The 24,170-nt window shown below is 42.9% G+C and overlaps 1 long non-coding RNA gene across 1 annotated transcript in view; it reads left to right on the plus strand.

Annotated features, from left to right (window-relative positions):
• The window catches only part of LOC310847582, a 42,141-nt gene extending 19,137 nt beyond the window's left edge, over positions 1 to 23,004 (plus strand). Inside the window, exons 2-3 of the long non-coding RNA XR_014565907.1 lie at positions 19,521 to 19,674; positions 21,755 to 23,004. This is a non-coding gene — a long non-coding RNA (uncharacterized lncRNA). The remainder of the gene's footprint in view (positions 1 to 19,520; positions 19,675 to 21,754) is intronic.
• The last annotated feature ends 1,166 nt before the right edge of the window (positions 23,005 to 24,170 follow it).

The following is a 24,170-nucleotide window of genomic DNA, read 5'->3' on the forward strand; positions in this document are numbered from 1 at the left end:
AGCTGCCGCATTCTGGATTAATTGCAGTTTCCGGGTCACCTTCAAAGGTAGCCCCACGTAGAGCGCGTTGCAGTAGTCCAAGCGTGAGATAACCAGAGCATGCACCACTCTGGCGAGACAGTCCGCGGGGAGGTAGGGTCTTAGCCTGCGTACCAGGTGGAGCTGGTAGACAGCTGCCCTGGACACAGAGTTAACCTGCGCCTCCATGGACAGCTGTGAGTCCAAAATGACTCCCAGGCTGCGCACCTGGTCCTTCAGGGGCACAGTTACCCCATTCAGGACCAGGGAATCCCCCACACCTGCCCGCCTCCTGTCCCCCAAAAACAGTACTTCTGTCTTGTCAGGATTCAACCTCAATCTGTTAGCCGCCATCCAACCTCCAACCGCCTCCAGGCACTCACACAGGACCTTCACCGCCTTCACTGGTTCTGATTTAAAGGAGAGGTAGAGCTGGGTGTCATCTGCATACTGATCACAAGGTCTAGGGTCAGTTCATGTAGCAAGAGGTGGCCCTTGAAGTACTGCGATCCTGAGCTGCATAGAGCTTTATAGGTGCAATGGGAGGGGTTCCCCACCCCATGCAAACCAACATATGTGCTTCAATCCAAAACTGGACCATTGCAGAGAGCCAATGGGTTAGGGCAGTGGTTCCCAACTGATGGTCCACGGACCCTAGGGGCTCCATGCAAACCACCCAGGAGGTCTGAGGCACCATTCACCTAACAAACATTACTACAGAGATATCAAAATTTTGAAAAGGCGTCCATGGATTGGGTTTTGAAAAACGGAGTCCGCAGCACTTAGCTCATTATGAACCACTGGGTTAGTGCCCATGAACATCAGACCCACCCTGCTTGGTCACACCTAAGGTCCATCTTGGCTAGTGTCCTATTCTCACAGTGGCCACATAGCTTCTTATAGATGCCTGCAAGTAGGACAGCAGTGCAGCAATGCTCACAGCATTAGCACCCAAAGGGGGGCTTGCTTCTCCCATAGGTACAGCCTTGGATTCAAGCAGAAGTCTGGCATGGCTCTTTCTCAGTTGCCCAGCCTGCAGTCTGCTTCTAGCTTCTTACTCACACACCTCAACTCATTTTTCCAACCACCAAACAGCCAAGGAAGGGGGACCCACCCATTTGCCCTCTGGCCCTCCTTTGTTACCTTAACAACCCATACTTAGGGGTCAGAGACTCAAGCATACTGTCTACCCCCACCCCATATGATTATGCTGCTGGTGTGCAGCCAATAGACTGTTCGGAAACAATCTTTTTTAGTAGCCTTTAGTTAAATATATGAAAGAATTTATACCCTATGGTAAAAATATTGTCTTGAAGTTTGTTGTTCCGGCACATTGCAAACATTACCCAATACTCAATGTTTTTGTACCTGAGCCGGATCCCAGACGTCAGTTTTAAGTTCTACGGCTCATTAGCTTCTTAAACCAATCAGACACATTTGTATCCAATATGAAGTTTTGCATACTTTCACAGTGATTAACAAGTACAGTATCAATTCCAAATGAGTAATATCAGCCTCTTTCAGACAATATAACAATGTTCTTTTAAGTATCCTGTCATCTTGTACACTGTTGTAATCATAAACAGTTCAGTCAATAAATCTGTAAGCTCTCCTGAGCCACTTTGCCAGTTTCAGTAGTGTTCACCATGCGGAGTCAGATAATAGAAATTGCAGTGACTGTTTGACATCTCCCTATCAGTGAGGCTTTGACTTGTTGTTGGGGCATGTGCTATGCCACAGCTTAAAAGGAGGAATTAAATGGCTTGTCAAAATGAATGAAGCAGAAACCCAACTATAGCCCGAGATATGTGAGTTTTTAAAAAAATGATGAACCAAACATTTTTGAAAGTGATGGTGCCAGGCAAGGTTACTGGTCAATCCTGAAAAATACACAAATAAATGTGGGCAGTGCTTTAATTAAAGAGCAAGAGGTAGGCAGGGTATTAATGAAATCCATAAGCTCCGATTCCCTCCAGTTTAGCCAAATAATGGTCCTTCTGCACTCCGTATAAAACCATCATCAAAGTGGATAATCCCAAAAAGTATGGGGATTGGGTCACTCTGCCCCCTGTAATGCAACCATGGACTGGTCTCAAGTACATTTATACATTTAATTTTAACCAAAAGAAATGCAGTTCAGTTAGTACTTGAAGTTCCGGTTGTTTGGTGACCCTTTATCTGCTTCCAACAGGCAACAACAAAATCCTAAGGATTTCAGCAAAGAAGAACAAAATCCTCATGTCTGATGGGCAGTCACCATCTGCAGTCTCAGGATACTAGAAATAAGCCAATAAGACCCTTGCTTAAAGAAGGTCTGTAGCCAGAAGAGTAAATGAGTTAGCATGCAGCTCCTTCCCCACCCCCCACCCATTCACCTCCTTCCAGGAGAAATCTTCTAGATACTCTCTCGCCAAATAAAAGAACCTTTATTCATCTCACACAGCCAGCACTGTGTTAAGCAACTAATCTACAAGTTGACTTTGCCCACCGATAATCCACATACATTTCCACTCCAGGCATCTCTGTGCTGCCAGTTGCCTCACTTCACCTTGACATTGTGTTTTTGTTTGTTCTCATCTCTCTTTGTATTATTTTCCTTTGGACATGAGTACGATCTGTGTCTGCTTTGTTTAAATGTCTTTCGTGGGATTTCCAAAAAAGATGAAGCGGGCTGTAGTTTTAACAGCTGCACAGAAGGGAAAAATTCTACCACTTGCAGCTTTCCTTTATCTCTGCAGTATTCAGATAAGAAAATATGCATCTACTGCTAGGGATTGATGAATATGTCAATTTCAGTTTCTCTCTGCTCCTCCTTTTTTATCCTTTAGTTCTCCACATTTCTGCACCAATTTGCATTTTTTAAAAACAAAAATATTAACCAAAAAAACTATCAGTATTTTAGTGCTTTGTAAAATACACATTTTTACAGAATGCTGCCTGTACCCATTTTTACAAGCAATTTCCCCAGTGCATAAACATGCATTTCCGTATGTCATTTTCATGAATATATACAATTGTATGCAAACTTCCCTCCGATATATGCAATTTGGACAGACAGGTTAAAACTAACTGCATTGCAAAATCTCCTGTAGAAGTGCGTATTTCTAATGATGGATTGCACGTTGTTCTGGCAAGTATGGATTCATAGAATCATAGAGTTGGAAGGGACCATAAGGATCATCTAGTCCAACCCCCTGCAATTCAGGAATATGTAGCAGTCCCATACAGGGATCAAACCCGCAACCTTGGCATTAACAACACACTTTAACCAACTGAGCTATTTCCCTGCTGTTTGACTCAAACCAAACTGAATTTTCTCCTCCATCCCTACTTACTAGAGTGCAGTAGAAAGTACAGGATACCTCCCATGATCTGGACATGGTGCTATCCTGCCCCCTACAAAAATCACACCATTTAAGGTTGGCAGGGGACTTCTGGATTGCAGGAGGCACAGAAACTGCTTCACTTTGTTCTTTGAAAGGAATAAACTACAGTATAATGCTTTACCGATGTCCATGGCTTCTGTGAACACATGAAAGTGAGGAAAACCATTGCAAGAGCAAGCTCTGTCACAACTTATTTGCATTCATTAGAACACAAAAGAAGAAAACTGTTGGTGACAAGGAAAAAAATAGGTATAAAAGGAGAATTCCTGGGTGTTAAGATCCAAGGTTGGGGCAAGAACTCACGAACTTCAGCAGAGAATTTAAATCACAAGATACGCACAGAAATACAGACTGTTAGACCTTTAAAATATGCCCCTCTTCCCCTAGTATAGAAAAATACCACAAATTTGGTAAGTTAAAACCAGTTTACTTACAAACTCTCTGAAGGTCAGATTCATGTGCTTTTCCATAAAGTTGCACAAGAAGTAAAACCTGGCTTATAGTGGTGAGAGCTACTAAATTATCAGTATAGGAACTCAATAGAGGCTTGTTAGTGCCATGCAATCTGAACTTGGAGCAGCCAGCTCAGACCTCTGCAAGAGAGCCCTTCAGCGATTTGAAAAATGCCTCCCATTTTCTCTTCTTCAAGCTAAACATACTCATGTACTGCTTTGCGGCACAGCAAGAAAGTCTCCAACTGATTGTAAGGGAAGACAGAGCCGAGAGAAAAAGTAAGATTCTGCGAGAGCTCCAGGAAATTGCCGCAGCAAGTAAGTGGAAACTGAGCTCTTATATAGCAGCAGCAGGTGCAGCCTAATTGCTAGCAGCACCTGTGTTGTAAAATGCTTATTTACTTAAAGGAGCCCACCTTTCCCCAGGAACCTCCTATGGCAGCAGAGTAGGAAGTTTCAGGTCTTCCTGGCTCTTCTGGAGTCCCTAAGTCAGAGGAAGCAAATGCCACATGCTCAGGCTTTCAGGCAAGCACTGCCCTGACCACCTCACAGCACTATTTCTGGTGCCCTTCCCCATCAGCTTTGGAGTCCTAGCCTCCATTACCCAATGAAGAGGCATCTGACTCCTGGTCCCTGACACCCCAGTTCTTTGTAAGACTTGCTTCCACATTCCCAGCTTTCTGCATTCTTCTGAACCTGTTCCAAATTGTTAGTATCTTTCCTAAAATGTGGCACAGACTTCATGTTACACAAAACTTTTCATCATATCGAAAGTTCATTTTGTAAAACTTGAAAAGCTGAACGTTCCTATGCAGGCATCCCCAGACTCGGGCCTCCAGCTGTTTTGGGACTACAGTTCCCATCATCCCTGACCACTGTTCCTGTTAGCTAGGGATGATGGGAGTTGTAGTCCCAAAACAGCTGGAGGGCCAAGTTTGGGGATGCCTGCTATAACAGTATAAACTGTGCTCTTAAATGGTATCTCCCCACCTATTTTACACCTCTCACCTTCCTTTTTGGTTATAATTTATGCACCTGCTCCTCTCAGTTCATATTATAGAAGTTCTTGTTCTAAACTTCCATGTTTAGTTTGTGGTTGCATATTTTGTGGAAATTTATTGCAGCTGGCATTTACAAGGTGTTAATAAAGTTGTGAATGTGTGACAACTAGTCATACTTCCCTTGAAAGAGCAGGTTCATAGCATGAGGATGTTCCTGCATCCATCTTTCTCGCTAGAGCCCCAAGTAAATTCGGTGGCTAAGGAGTGCCTTCAACCAGCTTTGACTGGTAGAGCAGCTACAGTCATTTCTGGACCAGGATAACCTATGTGCTGGTAGCCTCCAGCCTGGATTAATACAATGTGCTTTATGTGGGGTTGCTCTTGCAGTTGGTCCAGAAGCTGCAGCTAGTGCACAATGTGGCAACTTGACTGCTCAGTGGGGCAAGATACCACCAACACACTACCCTCACTGTTGAAATACTTGAAATGCCTGCCAATTAGCAACCAGGTTAGGTTCAAGGTGCTGGTTTTTGCTGCATAAAGTGCTATATATCTTGGAACCAGGAAACCTGAAAGATCATCTCACCCCTTATGTACGCAATCATTCACTACACAATCAGGTTCAGGGCCTCCTCAGGAAGTCTGTTCCATACAATGTAGGAATTGGGCACCTACCTTTTGGAATTTCTTCCCCTTGAATATTTAGACAGGAACCATCACTGTTGTCTTTTCAGCACCTACTTTAAGGTTGAGATCTTTCCCTGTCTGCATCTGTATTGGTATTGTTCTAAAGATGTTTGATCACATTTTGTTTGCTGCCCAGGGCTCCTTTGGGAGGAAGGGTGGGATCTAAATGTAATAAATAAATATTTGTCCTTGCCTTACTCTAGGCAAATCCTAAGACTGTGTATTGCAGAGGGAAGAGTCCCAGCAAACAATCTGATCCCTCACAGGCCGTGACACACGCTATATGCAAGGATCATAATGATTAAATATGCATGAATGCCTTACCTTGCCTGCTTATGAATATTTACTGCCTAGGGTATAGACAATTCTGCAGCTACCTTGCCAAAACATTCCCCACGTTTTAACTCTTACAGCTTTCTTGATCTCCTGTGTTAATATATGCTTTTCATCAATTTAATCTCATTAGCCATGGTTCAATCTGCCAGCACTTCTCTTCCTTCTGCAGGTGTTTTTCCTTAGTAATATAAGTCCTTTCTACCATACAGCTGTAAACTTTCATTGTAGCAGTTCAGTGCCCCTTCTCATCTTCTCAGTAATATGGGTGCAGGTATTTTAGTCCAACTTTGAGAATCAAGCCTTTTAAAAGATGCATTTTCAGGAACTGGATCAATCCTTTGTCAGATGCGTACCTAGGGTCCCTTGTGCTGTTGGCAAAGAGTTATACAGATCTCCCCCACCCCCCGCATAACATTTCTTGCATTTAATCTTACCACTATAGTGGCGTCACATGACCACACATATATATGTCATACAATCCATTGTCTCCAGCTGTCTGCCTTCATACTGCCTTGCCATTTCTCCTACTGCTCAGCTCCCAGCTCTTGTCTAAACTCATAACCTTATATATATATAACTGGAGACAGATTTCTGGGGTGATTTTGTGCCCCTTCTTGGACCTGGGCCCCAGTGGGGGCTGGTTTTGCCATCCCCTAACTGCGCCTCTGTCCTCTGTCAATATTGCATCAATAAAAGCTGGGAGAAGCTGACAGCAGAGTCTCAGATGCAAGTCATCATAGAGTGGTTGCAGCAGGAGTCAATGTCTTTCTTTGCACTTAACATTTTCAAAGCAATATGTCTCATTGTCTCTTTAAGGGGAAAACGTAGTTGGAGAGCTTTCATTTTGCTAAATCATGGCATAAGGGCTACAGTTATCGTTATTTGCATGGATCTTCTGAATTTGGTATTCTTTAATCTTCCTGTTCACAAAAGCAAAACAAACAAACAAACAAACAAATCAACCCTGTGAACCCAATCTTTTCCATCATTAGTTCCAATCTCATTTGCATTGCAGACTAATGGTGTGGTGGTCATATATGTATTAAACGAAGATAGTTCTGTCCCTCCCTGCCTCTGACAAAAGACCTCTAGAAACTAAAGGACAAGCCTGCCAATTTCAGGTTTGCATACATGAATAATACACTAAATAGGAATGCTTATATTTTCCAGTCTCTGATCATCATTTCCTAAAATCCTCTTTTCCAGCTTCCTTCTCAGTGATGGCCTATTTTCCAGCAGTATCTACCTGAAGCTGGCTTGCATTTTAAGCAGTTGAGCCATGTCACTGGTTTTACATCATTAATGGGATTCAAGGAGTCTTCGGCAGACTTGTCAGGTTTCATTGTCATATTCACAGAGATTAGGAATGGATCATGTGAACCTTTAAGTAAATGCTCATTTCTTCCCAAGAGCTGTAATCCACTACACGGTCCCGATGGGAGGCCACGTGTTCTAGTTCCTTAACATCGCTGCCTAGAATTCATTCCGATTGTCAAGAAAATATGTGGGCAAAAGCTTTCAACAGGAGCAGCCAATGTGATGCATTCCATGTATTGATAGATTACTTCTCCTGTCATCCCCAACCACTGGTCAAGCAGGCTGAGGCTGCTGGAGTTTGGAATTGGACAACATCTGGAAGGCACCATATTGGCAGCTGCTTTGCATATTATTACATTTCACACAGGGACGCGGGTGGCGCTGTGGGTAAAACCTCAGTGCCTAGGACTTGCCGATCGCATGGTCGGCGGTTCGAATCCCCACGGCAGGGTGAGCTCCCGTCATTCGGTCCCAGCTCCTGCCCACCTAGCAGTTCGAAAGCACCCCCAAATGCAAGTAGATAAATAGGTACCACTTTATAGCGGGAAGGTAACAGTGTTTCTGTGCGCTGCGCTGGTGCTGGCTCGCCAGAGCAGCTTCGTCACGCTAGCCACGTGACCCGGAAGTGTCTTCGGACAGCACTGGTTCCCGGCCTCTTAAGCGAGATGAGCATGCAACCCCAGAGTCGGACACGACTGGCCCGTACGGGCAGGGGTACCTTTACCTTTACATTTCACACATTTCATTAAACTAAATGAAATAAACAGGACATATATGTGCATGGCTATCATAGCACTTTCACAAAAGTTACAGCGCAGGTCAGTCCAATGTATATTACAAGAGGGGCATCTGAATATATGCCAAATATCAGAAATTCAGTGAAGCCAGTGAAACAAACTGGGCAATCCCAAAAATTAAAATCCAGAAGATGAAGATTCTAAATAACTTTGTACATTTGGACTTATACAATTTTCCTTCATAGAAGTCTCTGGCAGTGGTTCTCAAACTCCCCCCCCCCCCCCCGGGACACACTTTCAGAATAAAAGAAGAAGAAACAACTCATAGCACTGCTTAATTAGAACACGGAACACAACTATTTTGTAGTACGATCATAGGACATCCAGAAAGTATACTATAAAACAATGCAGCTACATAAGAACATGAATCCTTCCCAAAATCTAACTATAAATGAACCTCTTATATACGTACCTTAAGTATGTATTCAAACTCAATGAGAGGTGTGAGCTTGCTTTTGCTCATCATTTTCTCATCAACACAAAAATTCTCTTTTCTTATCTTTCATATTTGTCAGAGTTGAAAATCCCTGTTCACAACAATATGCCACAGAGAACTGCAGAACAATAGTCAATGCTCTTGAAGAGAGGCATAGATACTGCTTCTGATTGTATAGCCAAAAACAGTTCAGTGGCATACTCCCGTGTTTCATTTTCAAGGTGCAATCACTCAAAATGCAGAACATTTCCTCCTCATTCAATGTCAGTCCTGAACAGCTGCAATTCGCAATGGGGTCCCTAACCCAGTCAAAATTTTATGTAGACAACAATTAGAAGTAATGATCACTCTTTCCTACTAGTGTTGCAATATGTTCCTATATGAGGCCATACAATTCATTGCTCGTCTTAAAACTTTTTACCAGTGGGAACATTTCGAGGTTATGTTGCATCGCTCTTCTACACCAGAGCTGAAGCTTTTTAAAAATGCAGTTTGTCTCATAGCTGTCAACCTTCCCCTTTTTTGTGGGAAATTCCCTTATTCCAGCGCCATTTCCTGCTGCTTCCCGCTGTTAGATACCCCGTAGACTGTCCCCAGGACAGGTGAGGCTGCTGATCCCTTATTTTCAAATCTGAAAGTTGACAGCTATCATTTGTCTGTATCTGTGAGAATATTGTCATTGCAGCCCTGCATACTGGCAAGAGCTCATCCAACCAGGTAAAGATATTGGCCAAATATGCCAGCTTTGCATGCCAGTCATTGTCACCCAGTCGGTGGTACAACGTATTCTCTTCTTGTTCCAAAAACTCTCTTTATTCGTTCTTCAGTTCCAACATCTGATTTAAAACTTTTCCGTGGGGCGGCCAGTGAACCTCAGAGTGCAGGATTGGGCACTGATACTTTGATTCCATTTCTTTGCAGAGTTCCATGTTTTTAGTGGCTTTACTTAGATGAAATTCAGGGAACACAGTCTGATCGAGAACCAACTTCAAATCAGCTTCAAGGGTCTTAGAGATTAATGACTCTCTGTGTAAAAAAACAGTGAGTTGATATTACATCTGGATTTTTCTGTTTGATGAGTGCCACCAAGCCTCTCACATTGCCTGTCATACATGGCACTTCATCCGTACAAATTCCAATACAAGAATCCCAGGAAACACACAAAAAACAACAACCCTCAGACACAGTTTAGAAAATATATTGTCCTCTGGTGTGTTTTACTTGTTTGTTGCAAAGTAGAAATTGTGTAATTCTTTCATCATTGTGGATGAATCTGACATAGGCAAGCAACTGTGCTTTTCCACTAAAGTTGGTAGCTTCATCAACTTAAATGGCAAATTTAGAATTTTTCTTCGTGTGATGGCCTGGGATTCGGACTCAGAGGCTGAACCTGAAGAATCCCAACTTGCACAGGAGTCCCCGCCTCCAGAACCAGCTGAGCCAGGGCTGGGGCCTAAGCCTGAAGGCTCCTCACTTGTGCTGGATCCTCAGGTGCAGGCACCAGCTGAGTCTGCTCTGGCCCCTGAGGTGATGGAGGACCCATTGCCTGCAGGTGCTCCACTCTCAGCCCCATCAGGGGAAGAGGAGGTTGCCTCTGGGTCCGGTAACCCTCCAGCCTCTCCTGAGCTGCAGAGGCTCAGGGCAGAGAGGCGGGGGAACTAAGTTCCTGCAGGAGGAGTGCTCGCCTCCAGGCCAGGAGAGGCGAGTCACTTGTGGATCGGGGCCGCCCTATGCCTCGGGGCAGATAAAAGCCAGTCAGCCCCAGTCCCAGGTTGCGGGAGCAACGTTGTTGGTAGCCTGTTCCTGCCAGCACCCTGCCCTGCTCTACTGCCAGAGTTCCTGACCCCACCCGACTCCCTGCCTTGGACCCCGCTACAGCTTTAACAGACAGCCTCCATTCCGCACCCTCGACCTCGGACTGGACTCGGACCTCACTGCACAGATAACCCTTGGGACCAGCACACTTCGTTTCGGAAACAGACTTCTCAATATTAGCTGATATATAACTATTCTTCTGTGAATTATATAATCAGACAAACGAATATCCATAACTTGTCACTCAGCATCACCACCAAATAACATTTTCACAATCAAGCTGCAGGCAGGCTTAATCAATTTTTCAGCTATTGTATGTGGCTTTGTCTGTTAAGCAATCAATTCAACCGCTTGGTAAGATATAATTTGCATCTTATCTGAGACTTAATAGCATTTCAAAATATGACCGTTGGCATTTCTGCTCTTCCAAAGCCTTTCAAAATATTGAACATTATTGTTTGCCAGATTTCCATGTTTGACAACAAGACATCTTTTCATCTTGTTTGGGGACATATTGGAATTGGAAAAGCTCCTCACCACAGATCAAACACATAGATTGAGGGACATTTTCATCTCCAGTCCATGTGAAACCAAAACTCAGATAGCTAGCCACATATTCTTGACTAAACTTTTTTGGGGGGACGGTTTGCTGGGGCCTGCTACTGGTGTCAAATTAGACGAATCCTCTCCAGCACTCAGTTCAAACAGCGATTCTAGATTACAGCTAGGATTGTCTTCGGTATCACCTGGTGCTCTTGCGCTCAGATTTCCATTTCCGGCAAAATAAATAAATAATGATATTCTACTATGCTACACTGACATGTTTAAATGTTTCTTTGATTGTCCTTGAATCTTCCCACCACACTTGCCATCCTCTCCTGCTACACCCTTTGAGAACCACTGGTCTATGGACCAGATTTTGCAGCAAGATTTGGGATCAAACAGTAGATTGGTCTTAGGTAGAAATGGCTAACTTGTCTCTGTCGAGGGTAGCATTCCCTTGGGGATAAACTGTCAGGGACCACATGCTGCCAGTGGACAGGTCCAAAGCCAATAGCAGGGTCACAGCCACAAGTGGATGGGGTTGCAGCTTTTCTCTCTCTCGCTTTCAGCCATCCCCGTCTCGCTCTCTTCTCCTCCCAGCAGGCCACGGAGGGAAGGCAGTTCACTCTTGCTAGGGGCTGCTTTGATAACTTACAGAGCACTTTTAAAATGAGTGAGGGCTGCATGAAATTAGTCTGAGGGCTGCCAAATGCACACCCTGGTCTTAGGCAAACATATAAAATAGATATGAAAAACCATGACTCTGTCAAATGGATAGTCTCCTGCTGATGCATATTTGCATGAAAGTGCCTCTTCTTTATGAAGTTTAGATCTTGTATGGCCCAAACCACATTTCTCTTATGGACAAAAAGAATATGGAGAATATGTTGGTATGAGGTTTCTTCTCTCTCAAATCTATAAGTGAGGGTCATGGCCTCTGGAGCTCACCTATGGTTTTGAGGGTCCTTTGAACTTGGGAGCAGAAATATCGCTGTCCCTGTCTTCTGTCCCAGAGAAAAAAGACTTCCGCGTTATTTCAATATATTCTCATATCTTGATTGATAATCATTACTATTCATTCTTCAAAGACTTGAACCTGTTACTATCTCTGCAGCTCTTTGGACTAGTTCACATAAAATGTTTGTCTTTGAATACAAGTAGTCCTTGGTTCTCTTTGGGCACATTGCAGTTAGTAAAATATGCCCACACATTGTCCATACATGAATCAAGAAATCATTGAAATTTCTCACGTACAGTGGTACCTTGGGTTTACAGACACTTCAGGTTACAGACTCCGCTAACCCAGAAATAGTACCTCAGGTTAAGAACTTTGCTTCAGGGTGAGAACAGAAATTGAGCAGCAGTGGTGCGGCAGCAGTGGGAGGCCCCATTAGCTAAAGTGGTGCTTCAGGTTAAGAACAGTTTCAGGTTAAGAACGGACCTCCGGAACGAATTAAGTTTTTAACCCGAGGTACCACTGTATATAGTGGAGAACCCTGCAATAAGCCTCTTCAAAGAGTCACCACTTTCCCATTGCCACGAACTGCATATATTGAAGCCAGTGACGAAGGGGAGAAATTTCAATATCTGTTCAGCCCTTCCAAATGAGCGGTTCCAGTTGGCAGAGAATAGAAACACTGAAGGATTGAAGGCAAACTATGGTTCTAATTTGCCAATTGATTTTTTTTTTATTGCTGCAAAATAATTGCTAGTCTTTCAAGAAGAGCAAACCAAAGCAAGGGTTTGAAATGGAGCTGAGAAGATAAAAAGTGGCTGAAAATACATCAATTAGCTATTCCATTTTATTAGGAGAAAGTGTTTTATATGTAATCAATTGTTAATTTGCAACCAACACCCACTTGTATTGCTGAAACTATTTATTCCATAGCAATGTAATAGGATGAACTCTATCCCCTCCAATGAGTAGTGGTATATGGCTCCTCTTATGCTGAAGAACAAACATTTAGAAGTGGCAGGGTTTTTTTTATGGTGCTGTTTGTAATTTCCTCTGAGTTATTTTGTTGGTTTCAAAGTATTTTCAAGCTGCAGCCAGTATCTGAACCTGACAGCTGCTTCTTGCAGTAGAACATGCATGTCCTAAGGCAGTATTTTTCAAAACTTTCTACCTTTCGGGAACCCATGTGCCACTCTCAGCAAAAGAACCCGTACAAGTCTGCCATGCAATCCCTGCAATAGACTGTAGGGCAGATAGAAAACAGTTTTTGGCTTCATATTCAGCTGGGGGGGGGGGAGTTCACATGCCAGCAGTGGGTGTAGCCACCTATCCTGTTCTTACTGGGCTCCTGAGTAAACATGAAGCTTAGCAGCAGCAACACCAATGGGGCAGAAACCATAGCAGCATCCAAGGCAAGTCCAAGGTCCAAGCAAGCAGAGTCCACTGCAAAGAGTCAGACAAGGTCAGAGCAGCCCATGGCCAGGTTTGTCATAGACAGGAGATCTAATAGTAGGCAAGTGACTGGGACATAGACATTGCTCCAGTAGCTCTTCCAGGCCAGCACTTGGGGAGGGGGTGGAGCTAGAGCTGCTGGAACTACCACCCAACCTCATCTGGTTCCTGTCAACACCCATCTGTCTCTCTGAGAGGAGGGTCTTATTTTTGAGACCTCTACTCCTGGTGAATCCTTGTTTGCAGTTGGGCACTTCCTGGGTTGGCAGATAAGACTTTTGGATTATGGGTGTGGACAGCCACATTTCAGGCTCATTGCAGGCACATCTTGATGCCTCACCCCCAGATGTAACCTGATCCAGGGCTTGGTGCAAGGTTGGCAGCACCTAGTGCACTTTTGAGGACTGCCCTTGCTGGACGTAAAATCACCCCACAGTCTCACATGCACACAGATGCATACAGGCCCCAACCTCAGTTGCTAGATGCTCATCACAATATCACCACCCACCCCGAAACTTTGCCTGCTTTTATGTTTATCTTTTTGCTGCTAACACAATCATAGTGAAGTCTCTGGGGTTAAAAAAAAATGCAACTGGGCATTCAGAAGAGTCTCCCACACCACCCTGCTGCCGTTGGCCCACTGCCTTAAAGGAGAAGTGCAAGCTGTTTAAAAAAGTGCTTTTGCAAAGCATGTCAAGGCAGCCTGCAGTTCTAAGCAGGATTCCTTCCCCATCAGTCAGTGCAACAGGAGGGCAATCCTGCTTGATCCAGGTGTGTGAGACAGCTCTCTGCAGGGAGCTCTCTCGTGCACCTGAAGCTACTCAATTTGGCTGAGCATAGAGAGCAACATGCCTTTGAAAGGAAAGGGAGGACCCCCTCCCTCTAGCAGTGCCTGCTGCCTACTTTGAAGTCCTGGCTTTGGAACTCCAAAGCACCAAATCCCACCCCCCCACCCCTGCACTGCAGAACACTAGGGCGGCAGTGCAGAACCAGGAAACATTGGTTTTGGGGCTGATGATTATGCCACAGAACCAAACAGTAATCCTACTTGCTCAACAATAAAAATAAAAAAATCAGGAAGGAAACAGGGTGACAATTCCCATGCCTCTCAAATGTTTATCATGCAAAGTTTATTTTGCTTTCCTACCTGTTATTATCAAGCTTGCAAATGAATAAGCTACTTGAATACAGCTCTTAGTACTTTTATTGCTATCTAGGGTGAAATGAAATAAATAATAACAACAACAACAACAACAACAACGGCATTTTAATCATGTACCTTTATAGGAAATTGTGTGACTGGGATAATTGATACCAAGAGGAATAACTATAGAACATAGCTAGCAACATTCCATTACTTTAATGATTTTTACATTTTCAACTGCAGTGAAAATGGCTTTTATATTAAACAACCTTGAAATATATATTCACTGCTCTTTTCTGAACTATTACCAATTCTGACAGTAAGAGCTGTTTGACAGTGAAATGGATTCCCTCGGAAGGTGGTGAACTCTCCTCCCTTGGAGGTTTTTAAGCAGAGTTTGGATGGTCATCTGTCATGGATGCTTTACCCTCAGGGTCACTTCTTGAACTACAATTCTATGATTCTATGTCCCACTCAACATATCTTCATGCATTCTAGTCACCATGTGCATGTCTGACAGCAATTACAGATTACACACTCAGGGTAACGCATCACAATAGGGGGCGGGGGTCAAATACCAACAGTTTGTGGAACAGAACATTTTGGGAGGCCCAGCTTTTCTGAAACTTGCACCACTGTGACACCATAAGATGCAAGTTTCTTTTATTTCTTCACAGCTATTAATGGTAGATAAATGAGTCCTGTTGTCATTTGCATTTAATCACTTTACATCTGAGCAGGGGAGTACCTAGGGGTTGGCCAACTTGACCCCCGCCAAGGGCCCAGGCCCGGAGAGCATATGCACAAAAATTGTGCCTCTCCACTCTGGCTTGGAGTAGCAAGGAACCCACCAGTCCCTCCACAAACTCTGTGAGCTGCTCCTCTGCTCCTCCGAGTGGCCGTGCAAGGAACACAGAAAGAATCCAGTTGCTGGTGTGGGCCACTGAAGCAGCACTGCAGGCTCCCTCTCCATTCTCCTCTCTGCTCTGCCCTCCCCAGCTGTCAACTGGCCACTTTCAGACTTCCATCTGCTGATGCGGTTCTTCTTTCTTTGACCACAGGCCTAGGCTTCCAGGCAGAGCATCACAAGTCCTCTAGGTGAGCCAACAACAAGAAGAGACAGAAACTGTGATCTAACCAATCTACTCCCTTCTCTACCAGCTGTGTCTCTCTATTCTCTGCTTCTGATCTGTTTGAACGTGAGCCCCAACACGAATGAATGAAATAACAGAGAAGGGTAAAGTGTACTTTGACTGCCTAGGTCAAAAGTTGTTCCAGACACTGAAGACAGATTTTCAGTTCTGGTACTGTTCAGGTGAAAAATGAGTAAGAGGCAGCTGCTCTCACTCACAAATATAGCATGTACACATTTAGAATTGCACACACACGGAACTAATGCAGAGAAACACAAGGACATGGGACTCATTGACAAATATGCTTCGACTTCCACCAGCAGCCCATAAGTAGTACCCTTCTCCTCCCAGCCCACTTTTTAGCAACTGACAAGATGAAACAGCAAGAGAGTGGGAGGCAATTCTTGAGATACTGTAGACGCAAACTTTTACAGCTTTAACAGTCCCAACAGCAAGGACCTTGAATTGAACCAGAAGCAAATTAAGCAACGAATGTAGCTGGAACAAGGTTTGTGTAGCATGATCTGATCACCTGGCTCCCATCAAAACCCTTACTACCACATTTTGATTCAATAGAAGCTTCTGGGTTGACTTTAAGGGGAACTCCATCTATAGTGCTTTACAGTGGACTAACCTTAAATTGAGCAGAGTGCAAGGTTGGCTAATGTGTTGCCTCCAGAGTTTGTTGAACTCCAGCTCTCATTATTCTTGGCTATTGGCCATGCTCGCTTGGGCTGATAGGAGATGGTCTCCAACACATCTGGAAGACACTACATTGACTAGGCTAGAACATGAATCTCTAACCTAAACATGCTGGTTATCTATCATCTATCATCTATCTAATCTATCTATCTATCTATATCATATCTATCTATCTATCTATCTATCTATCTATCTATCTATCTATCTATCATCTATCTATCTATCTATCTATCTATCTATCTATCTATCTATCATCTATCTATCATCTATCTATCTATCTATCTATCTATCTATCTATCTATCTATCTATCATCTATCTATCTATCTATCATCTATCTATCTATCATCTATCTAACATCTATCTATCTAACATCTATCTATCTATCTATCTATCTATCTATCTATCTATCTATCATCTATCTATCTATCTATCTATCTATCTATCTATCTATCTATCATCATCTATCTATCATCTATCATCTATTCAGTCATGTGAGCCTTTGTCCACCAATAGTGGTACAACCCAGACTATAAGTTTACTATTTCAGTGAGAATTAGGCCTTCACAGTCCATGTAACAGTCAGGTAAAGCAAACTGCTGGTATCACCATATGATGAGGGACTAAGAGACTCGTGTCTATCCTAGTCCACCTGGTGAGTTTTTAAGAAAATATGACATTTGAACCTCACTCTTAAGTCACTACTTACTCTCAGTTTAGATCTTATTATGGAATTGTTCAGACTTACTAACGCTGTTCTTCTCTGCTAACATGATGAAATATGACCTTAGTTTCCACCTTGTCCTTAGTCTGTGAGCAGTGTGCCATATGTATCATTGTTGAGTTCCTTCAGACCAGTTAATTCTATTAATAATTCAGTGTTTAATCATTCAATTAAATGTATCATTGTCCTCATCTAGAGGGCAAAACATAGAATATTATCCAGTTCAATTAGCATCCCAGAATATTCCTTGATAAAGGGTTTGTTGTTGTTGTTTTTGAAGGATAAGATTTAAAGAATATATAGGCAGAAGGCTCCAAGAATATCCCCACACTTTGTACCACATAGTCATTATTTGGTAGAGCAATTATCTACTTCATTTGCTAAGGCCTTTATTGAATTTCAGAGTTCCACATTCCACACAGTTGTCTCTGGGACACTTACCAGTGGGGGCCAGCCCAGAAGTGGATTAAGAGGTTGTTTCTTCCTGCTACTGTGGAACTAGATAAAGGGAAGGTTCAGTGAACTATAGTTACCATAGAGGTATTGCACCATCACAAGAGGGGGGTCAAATGGTCATGAGCTGGCCTCTTGGGATGTGGCCTTCACTGCAAGAAACATGTTCTTAAATACAAAGCTTGGAGGATAACCCTTGGGAGCTCTTTCTGTATTCTGGCTGTTCTAACGCAATTCAGCACAGAAAAGCAGCTCAAAAGTACATTGATTAAATTATTAATGTTTACTTGATGCAGCCCATTGAATAATTAGGAAAGGAATGCTTTGCTTATTTTCAGGGATACTGTCAGATTTTTTTTAACTGTACGCTAGTACAGTTAAGAGCCCATTAGTAGAGAAAGATGAGAGAGCATGTTTGTTGCCCTGATAGCTTTTCAGTCAAGCATCTCCAGGGCTGAATTGGAATACCTACTTAACACAAGCACTTGGCAGGAATTAACCCCTTCAAGCCAAAATTCCTGCTCATGGGCATTACTTCCATCCAGGTCCCAGCAGAAGGGGAGAAGAAGGGCAATATGGAACCTGGTTGCTGCATTGGAGACAGGTGATCTAGAGACGGGGTGGGCAATCCATGACCCTCCAGATGCTGCCAGACCTCACCTCCCACCACCCCTGATCAAGGAGCGTGCTGCTTTGGGCTGATTGATATTGGGACTCCAATAATAACTGGAAGGCACCAGGTTCCTCTCCCTTGAACCTCAACCCTACTATGGCAAGCTTCCAGTTTCCAGTAGTTACTGCACATATACCTTTACTGTTAAAGTAGCTACATACAAACATGACTTGTCTTCTTGTGTCATTAATAACTGTGAAGAAGAAAGAATTTCAATGGGTGCAGCATCTCCCCCTGCCTTAGATTACAAAAAACGCACCTACTCCAATTCCCTCTTTCAAAGAACAGTTGACAATTCAGGGCGATATCTAATATTAGTCATAAGCTGAGCATACCCACTGCAATAAAGAGGTCTGCTCTGAGCATTTACTCAGTTGGATATCAGCCACATAGCACAGGCCTTCCATGCATTTAGTAAGTACAAATGCCTCCACCTCTGTAAACTTGCCTCCTTAGTAAAGCCTCCAGCCATGTACTCCTTTCCAATGAGCGTATACACTCTCACCTGGAGAGCTCACCAAATGGCTCATCTTCCAGAGAATTTTTTTCTTTATCTGTAGGTGCATCTACTGGGAAGAAGCATGGAGGGAGCATGCTTCCAACTGCTTTCAGTGATCTTTCGTTGCACCGTAATCCATCTTCATCTCTGGTTAATCTGCCACATCTCTTTTGGCTACGTACTTATGTGAAGTAATGCCGGAGAAGTCCACATTTGGCCCACATGGCCTTTGAGCAGAGTGTTTGAATCCTGTTCCATTGCTGCCTGCCCTCCTCATTTCTTTCATTGCTACGTGGTGGGATCTCCTTTTGGTGTCCACACAAGCCATCTGTGGAGTAACAGTCCTTTTTTGCAGGGATTGCTAACATCAACGTGCCTATTTGCTCCAGTGACCTCCTAAGTGGGAAACAACTGTAAGGCCTCCGGCAATGACTTCCACCTGTGTCTGCCACATAAAGTCTAGCAATACCCTCAGCACATTTTTGAAAGATAATGGCCTGAGCACTTAGGTCCAGATCATGGCCTCAGACATTGGTTTCATGCAGATGCTAAGACCTGTTTGTGTCAACTGAGAAGTAGCTCTGCAATGAGAGATGTCTCCTTAATTTGGTTCTCAAAAATATGCCCTATTTACAATTTGGTATAAAAATAACCAAGCACTTGACAGATATTTTCTAGACTGCTGCCACAACAAAAATGCGTTTCATGCCTGTAAAGCAACAATGTCAAAGCAGTATTGTCGCTTCTGTTATTTGTTATCAGCATAATAGCAAAAGAACTCCTTTGGAACAAATAGAATATAATATGCATTTCCAGAGTTTTTTTATGGTTATAAATTGCCATTCTGTGCTGGAGTCACTTGCAGTCATTAGCAAATAATGACAATATAATGATAATCTTCAATGCTCATGAATCTCGCACCAACCTTTCTGCTGAGCTTATAATTAAGATGTCAGAATTAATTTGTCTTGGAAAGCTGAGGCTTTTTTTGTTTTTAAGAGGGGGGAGCCAAGATTGATTCCAGCTTCATGTACAGATAACAGTCTGACTCTCCTGCATTGGCTGCAAGGATTTTCCATAGTGTGAAGAACAGTGCACTGGAGTGGAAATGAAGCTCTCTTCTCTACATTGATAGATGTAGATGTCAATTTTTGTAAGTATAAGACGTAAGGAAGAAAATAAATCTGCTTTGCTTAAAAAGAAAACATACTTTTGCAAGCAGATAATCAGGGATACCAAGAAGCTTCCTGCTTCATCAGCGGATGCATATGTTTGTGGCAGGGTAATGCTGTATTGTCTCCTGGGTTTAGTCTTCTGTAAATAATTCCATGTCCTATATTTCTTTCTCTCTAAGATACACGCTACTGTACAGAATATTGAGAATGAATAAGAGAATCTAGGTTCTGAATATATACAACAAAAACCAGAATAACACCAACAGAAATACCCAAGCTCCGTGCTTAACTATCCTAGCTGCTTATGCCTGGCTTCTTAACTGACCAGTTTTACAATCCATCTTCTGTAATTTTATTATGGTTGATTCTTAGGTATTGCAGATGAGCTCATCCATCAAACCAATTGCCTTGAAAATTAAACCTTTTTAAAGTGCTGCTTTACAATTTGCAAAATATATCAGAATATGGCAGTGGGTATTATGGGACAAGTAAACTTCACTTAGCTTGTGTTGCCCAATATAAAGAAGTTGATTGTTAAATGGGAAGGCTGTGAGGCAGGTTGGATGAGATTAGTTGTTCCTCTTTCTATCAATTCAGTGTTCATCTTATTTTGAAAAAACCGAGAAATTCCGTGACTCTCAGATGGCTACCTGAATTGCTGCACATATAAATTCCTTACCCATTGCCTGGTTGTATGCACCCATCACAACCATCAAATATAAATTAAATTTTTTGTCTCTCACTCTAATCTTCACCACTTTTTTTGTCATAAAACAACAACATAGTTCCCCTCCCCCCTGCAAGTCACGTATGTAGGCTTAAAAATTTAACAGCTGCACATGCTGCACATGTGAGAGTTGGCATATGAAGGAATTCATAGTGGGCAGCAGGAACTTAGTGGTCATATAAATCAGACAAAAGTCAATTTTGTTGGAGGCTGTGGTCCAAATGGAAAGCAGATCGCACACTTTCTATAGACAGCACAATATTCCAACTTCCCAATGTTTGTTACCTGTTAAATTTCAAATATTATGTGATTATTCAAATGGTCTAAAAGCCACTTCTGGAAAACCAGCAGAATCTAGTGGAAGCTTAGTGCTCATGTCCCTGTTATTTGCTTCCAGGGAAAAAAAATCTGTTAGCAATTCAGTTAACTTAGAAAATCATAGGCGTTTTGCATTGTAATTTCACATGACCAAATTTGGGGTGGTATTCTTCCATACAGCTTTCCCTCCACTATTTAAAATTTAGAATGGTGATCAAAGGGGCCACAGTTCTATAACTGCAGGTAATGCAGTGTAAAAGGAATCTTCGAATTCTTATGTTTTACTGTTAATCTGCTTTATTGTAGGTACTTTAAATTCGTTTTTACTAAATGAAATGCCTCCTCTAAATGAAATGCCTCCATCTAAATGAAATGCCTCCCAATGGCTATGAAGTGGGCAATATTTGTGATCAAGCCATGAGGCTGGAAATGGTGTCAACACAAGTTCACCTTCCCCAAATAATTCCTTCTGTTGTTTTGCTTCTTCCAAAGAGCAACACCATAAGGATGCAGTGAATTTGTCCTCAACTGATTTGGGTCCTACCTTATGAAGCAACAAGGTTCAAGTGACAAGAAAGGAGATTTTGGCCATATGGTTGACAGTGGCCTTGCCTTCACTAGAAGATTTTAGGCAGAGGCTGGATGTCCACCAACCAGGGATGATGTAAGAAAAACTGAACATCTACCACCTGAAGTGTAACAACTGATTTTCAGCAACTGAAGTTTAGGAAGAGCTGTGCCTATAGTGTTGCATTTAAGCCTGAATCATCTTAGAGTTAGTTAAAGTAAACAAGTTAACTTCTACCTGAAGGACCGCATTTCCTGAACCACTTTGTTTCACAAACCCTTTTGTTGTTGTTTAATAAAACCTTTCCTATTTGTTTGATTAAAAATAAATAAATAAATTTGTTTTTAGTTCTGTTGTATGCTGGCCTGAGAAGTTGTTTTTACAGAGTCTCAAAGATGTGCTCTCCCAAGCCCACATTCTCAGCATGTTCACATTCTTCTCTCAGTGACATCTATGCTGACTTGGTCATGTCCACAGAATGGAAGATGGCAGGGTCTCCGAGGACGTGCTCTATGGGTAGCTGTCTTCCGGCACCAGGGCCATGGGCAGACCAACTCTGTGTTACAAAGATGTCTGCAAATGAGACACGAGGGCTTGCAACATCAAACCCACCATGTGGGAATGTCTTGTGGGTGACCTCAGTGCCTGGAGACCGAAAGTCAGGTTTGACTTCACCCCCGAAGGTGCATTCTTCCATTGTCTCCTGAGAAAGACTGATGCCGCCACCACCACCAACTCTTTAAAAATATAATGAGGTAGATTACCTGTAAATGAGACTTTCTCTCTCTCCAGCTTCTAAATACTGGCTTAGCTTTCCTTCTGTTTCATTAATTTATTCCTTACAAATAATGATGCTTGCTTTTTTGAAATGCACATCATTGTCATTATGACACCTCTTTCATGTTATTTTTGAAAACACGCTTTCCATTGCACGTCATGGTCTCTAACAAAAAAACACCACAGTCCACATTGTCACAGATGTGGCTGTCAACCATTTTTCTCCAGATGGAACGGCACTGGCCCTATAAAACTCAGCATTATCAAGCTTAAAACACATTATTCCCTCTAGTGGATTCCAAATGCTGAAAAGCTTGTAGCAAAATTAATTAAAACAAATTATGTTTGTGGAGTAGTCAAGGATGTATACTCTCCCACCCACCCCCTTTAACAGTCAACTCGCACTTAGAGATGATTCATATCTTTCCCCATTGCAGCCATATGTCTGGAGCACAACTCATTAGTACCATATGGCCAGGGGCTCCTATCGTTATAGCTGGTAACTGAGCAACATTGGGATTCAGAGCTGGGCACAATCAGGTGATACACCATCCGGATTTCTGGGTGATGCTTGTGTGAGTAAAGGTTCCCACACAGTCAATATGACCATGTGGTTAAGCTTCAGTCACTCCATAATTGCAATCATGTGGTTGAATTGATGTCTCCCTCCCCTCCTGCAAATTAGCTTCCTTTCTTGAGCAATAAAGAAACACCATACTTTAAAAGTTCCTGTTGTATGTGTCATTCAGGAATTCCTGTCCATATATATATATATTTACCTCCGGCCCATTCTGAGATTTGAACCTCTGATTCAAATACTGAGCTCTGCAACAATTGTTACTTTAGCATTACTGGAAAGCAGAACAGCTTCCTTTTAGAACTGCTTAAATGTTGCAAGAATAAGATTTCAGAGGAACTTTACTGTGTGTTCTTTTTTTAAAAAAAATACTTAATACCACAGAGTTCAAGATACCATTGTCTCTCTGGTTTCATGAGGTGTGCTAGGATTACCACAGCTAGGAGTCCAGGCACCTACTCAGGTTTTGTGTTTCCTTTGGAAATGAGACACAGCAGAGACTGTGGTGTCTTTATGATATATGGTTTATTTACACAAATATACAACCTGAACCTAGGATGGCTGTCAAGTGTCCCTTATTTGAAGGGACAGTCCCTTATTCCAGCGCCATGTCCCGCTGCTGTCCCTTATTGATGGATGTCCCTTAAATGATGTCCCATAAATTTCAAAGGAAGCAGCTCCTCTCCTTCCCTCCCTGCCAGCCAGGGAGGAGGGAGGCTCCAACTGTGTTGCTTGGCTGTGTTGCTCACCCAATAAGAAGTCTAAGAATGACTGGGGGTTGGAGCTTGTATGCCTTGTGTGTGGCTAATTAATGCAAGCTGAGGAGGTTTTTGAATTCTGGACGCCATTTTGTTGCACGTGCTGCTGCAAACTTTGCAGTGCAAAGCCAGGCCGGGGAGCCATCTTAAGTTGAGGCTGCATAGGCCTTGTGGTGCATGTGATTCAGATTCTATTCAGTTGAACCTCTGGTTACAAAGTTGGTTGGACAGTGTTCTCGAAGCTACCCAGCATGAGTTTGACCAGACTGCAGGAGGACAGGAAGACTGGAGTGCCTGGAACAGGTGAGGCTGCAGGTCCCTTATTTTGGCTGCTGGTCCCGTATTTTCAAATCTGTAAGTTGACAGCTATGCCCCCCACCCCTGAAAACTCTACTACTGGGCTTTCTTCTACTTAACTCTGACCTCAGGGAGGGCTTCACCCATTTCCTGTCACGGCTAAAATGGCCACTGTTTCTTTAATGCGAATACAGCTGGGTCAGCATGACTCAGCGGCCTGCAGCAGGTTGTATATATAAAGTGAGAAATGTTAGTTTGTGCTGAGGCTGGTGTCTGGGTTGGTTGGTTAGTTAGTTAATTAGTTAGTTAGTTAGTTAGTGTTGGTGTGTATAGTTGTTCAGTCGCTTTTGCACAAAGACTTTTAAGAATAAAACTCTGCAAGGATATTCTCGTGGACTCTTTTGTGCCGCAAAGGGTCCGAGGACCAGGCTGAGGAGACAAAGGGAGGTCAG

Source organism: Podarcis gaigeae, assembly GCF_964106915.1.
Source record: "Podarcis gaigeae genome assembly, chromosome: 6".
NCBI classification, from domain to species: Eukaryota; Metazoa; Chordata; class Lepidosauria; order Squamata; family Lacertidae; genus Podarcis; species Podarcis gaigeae.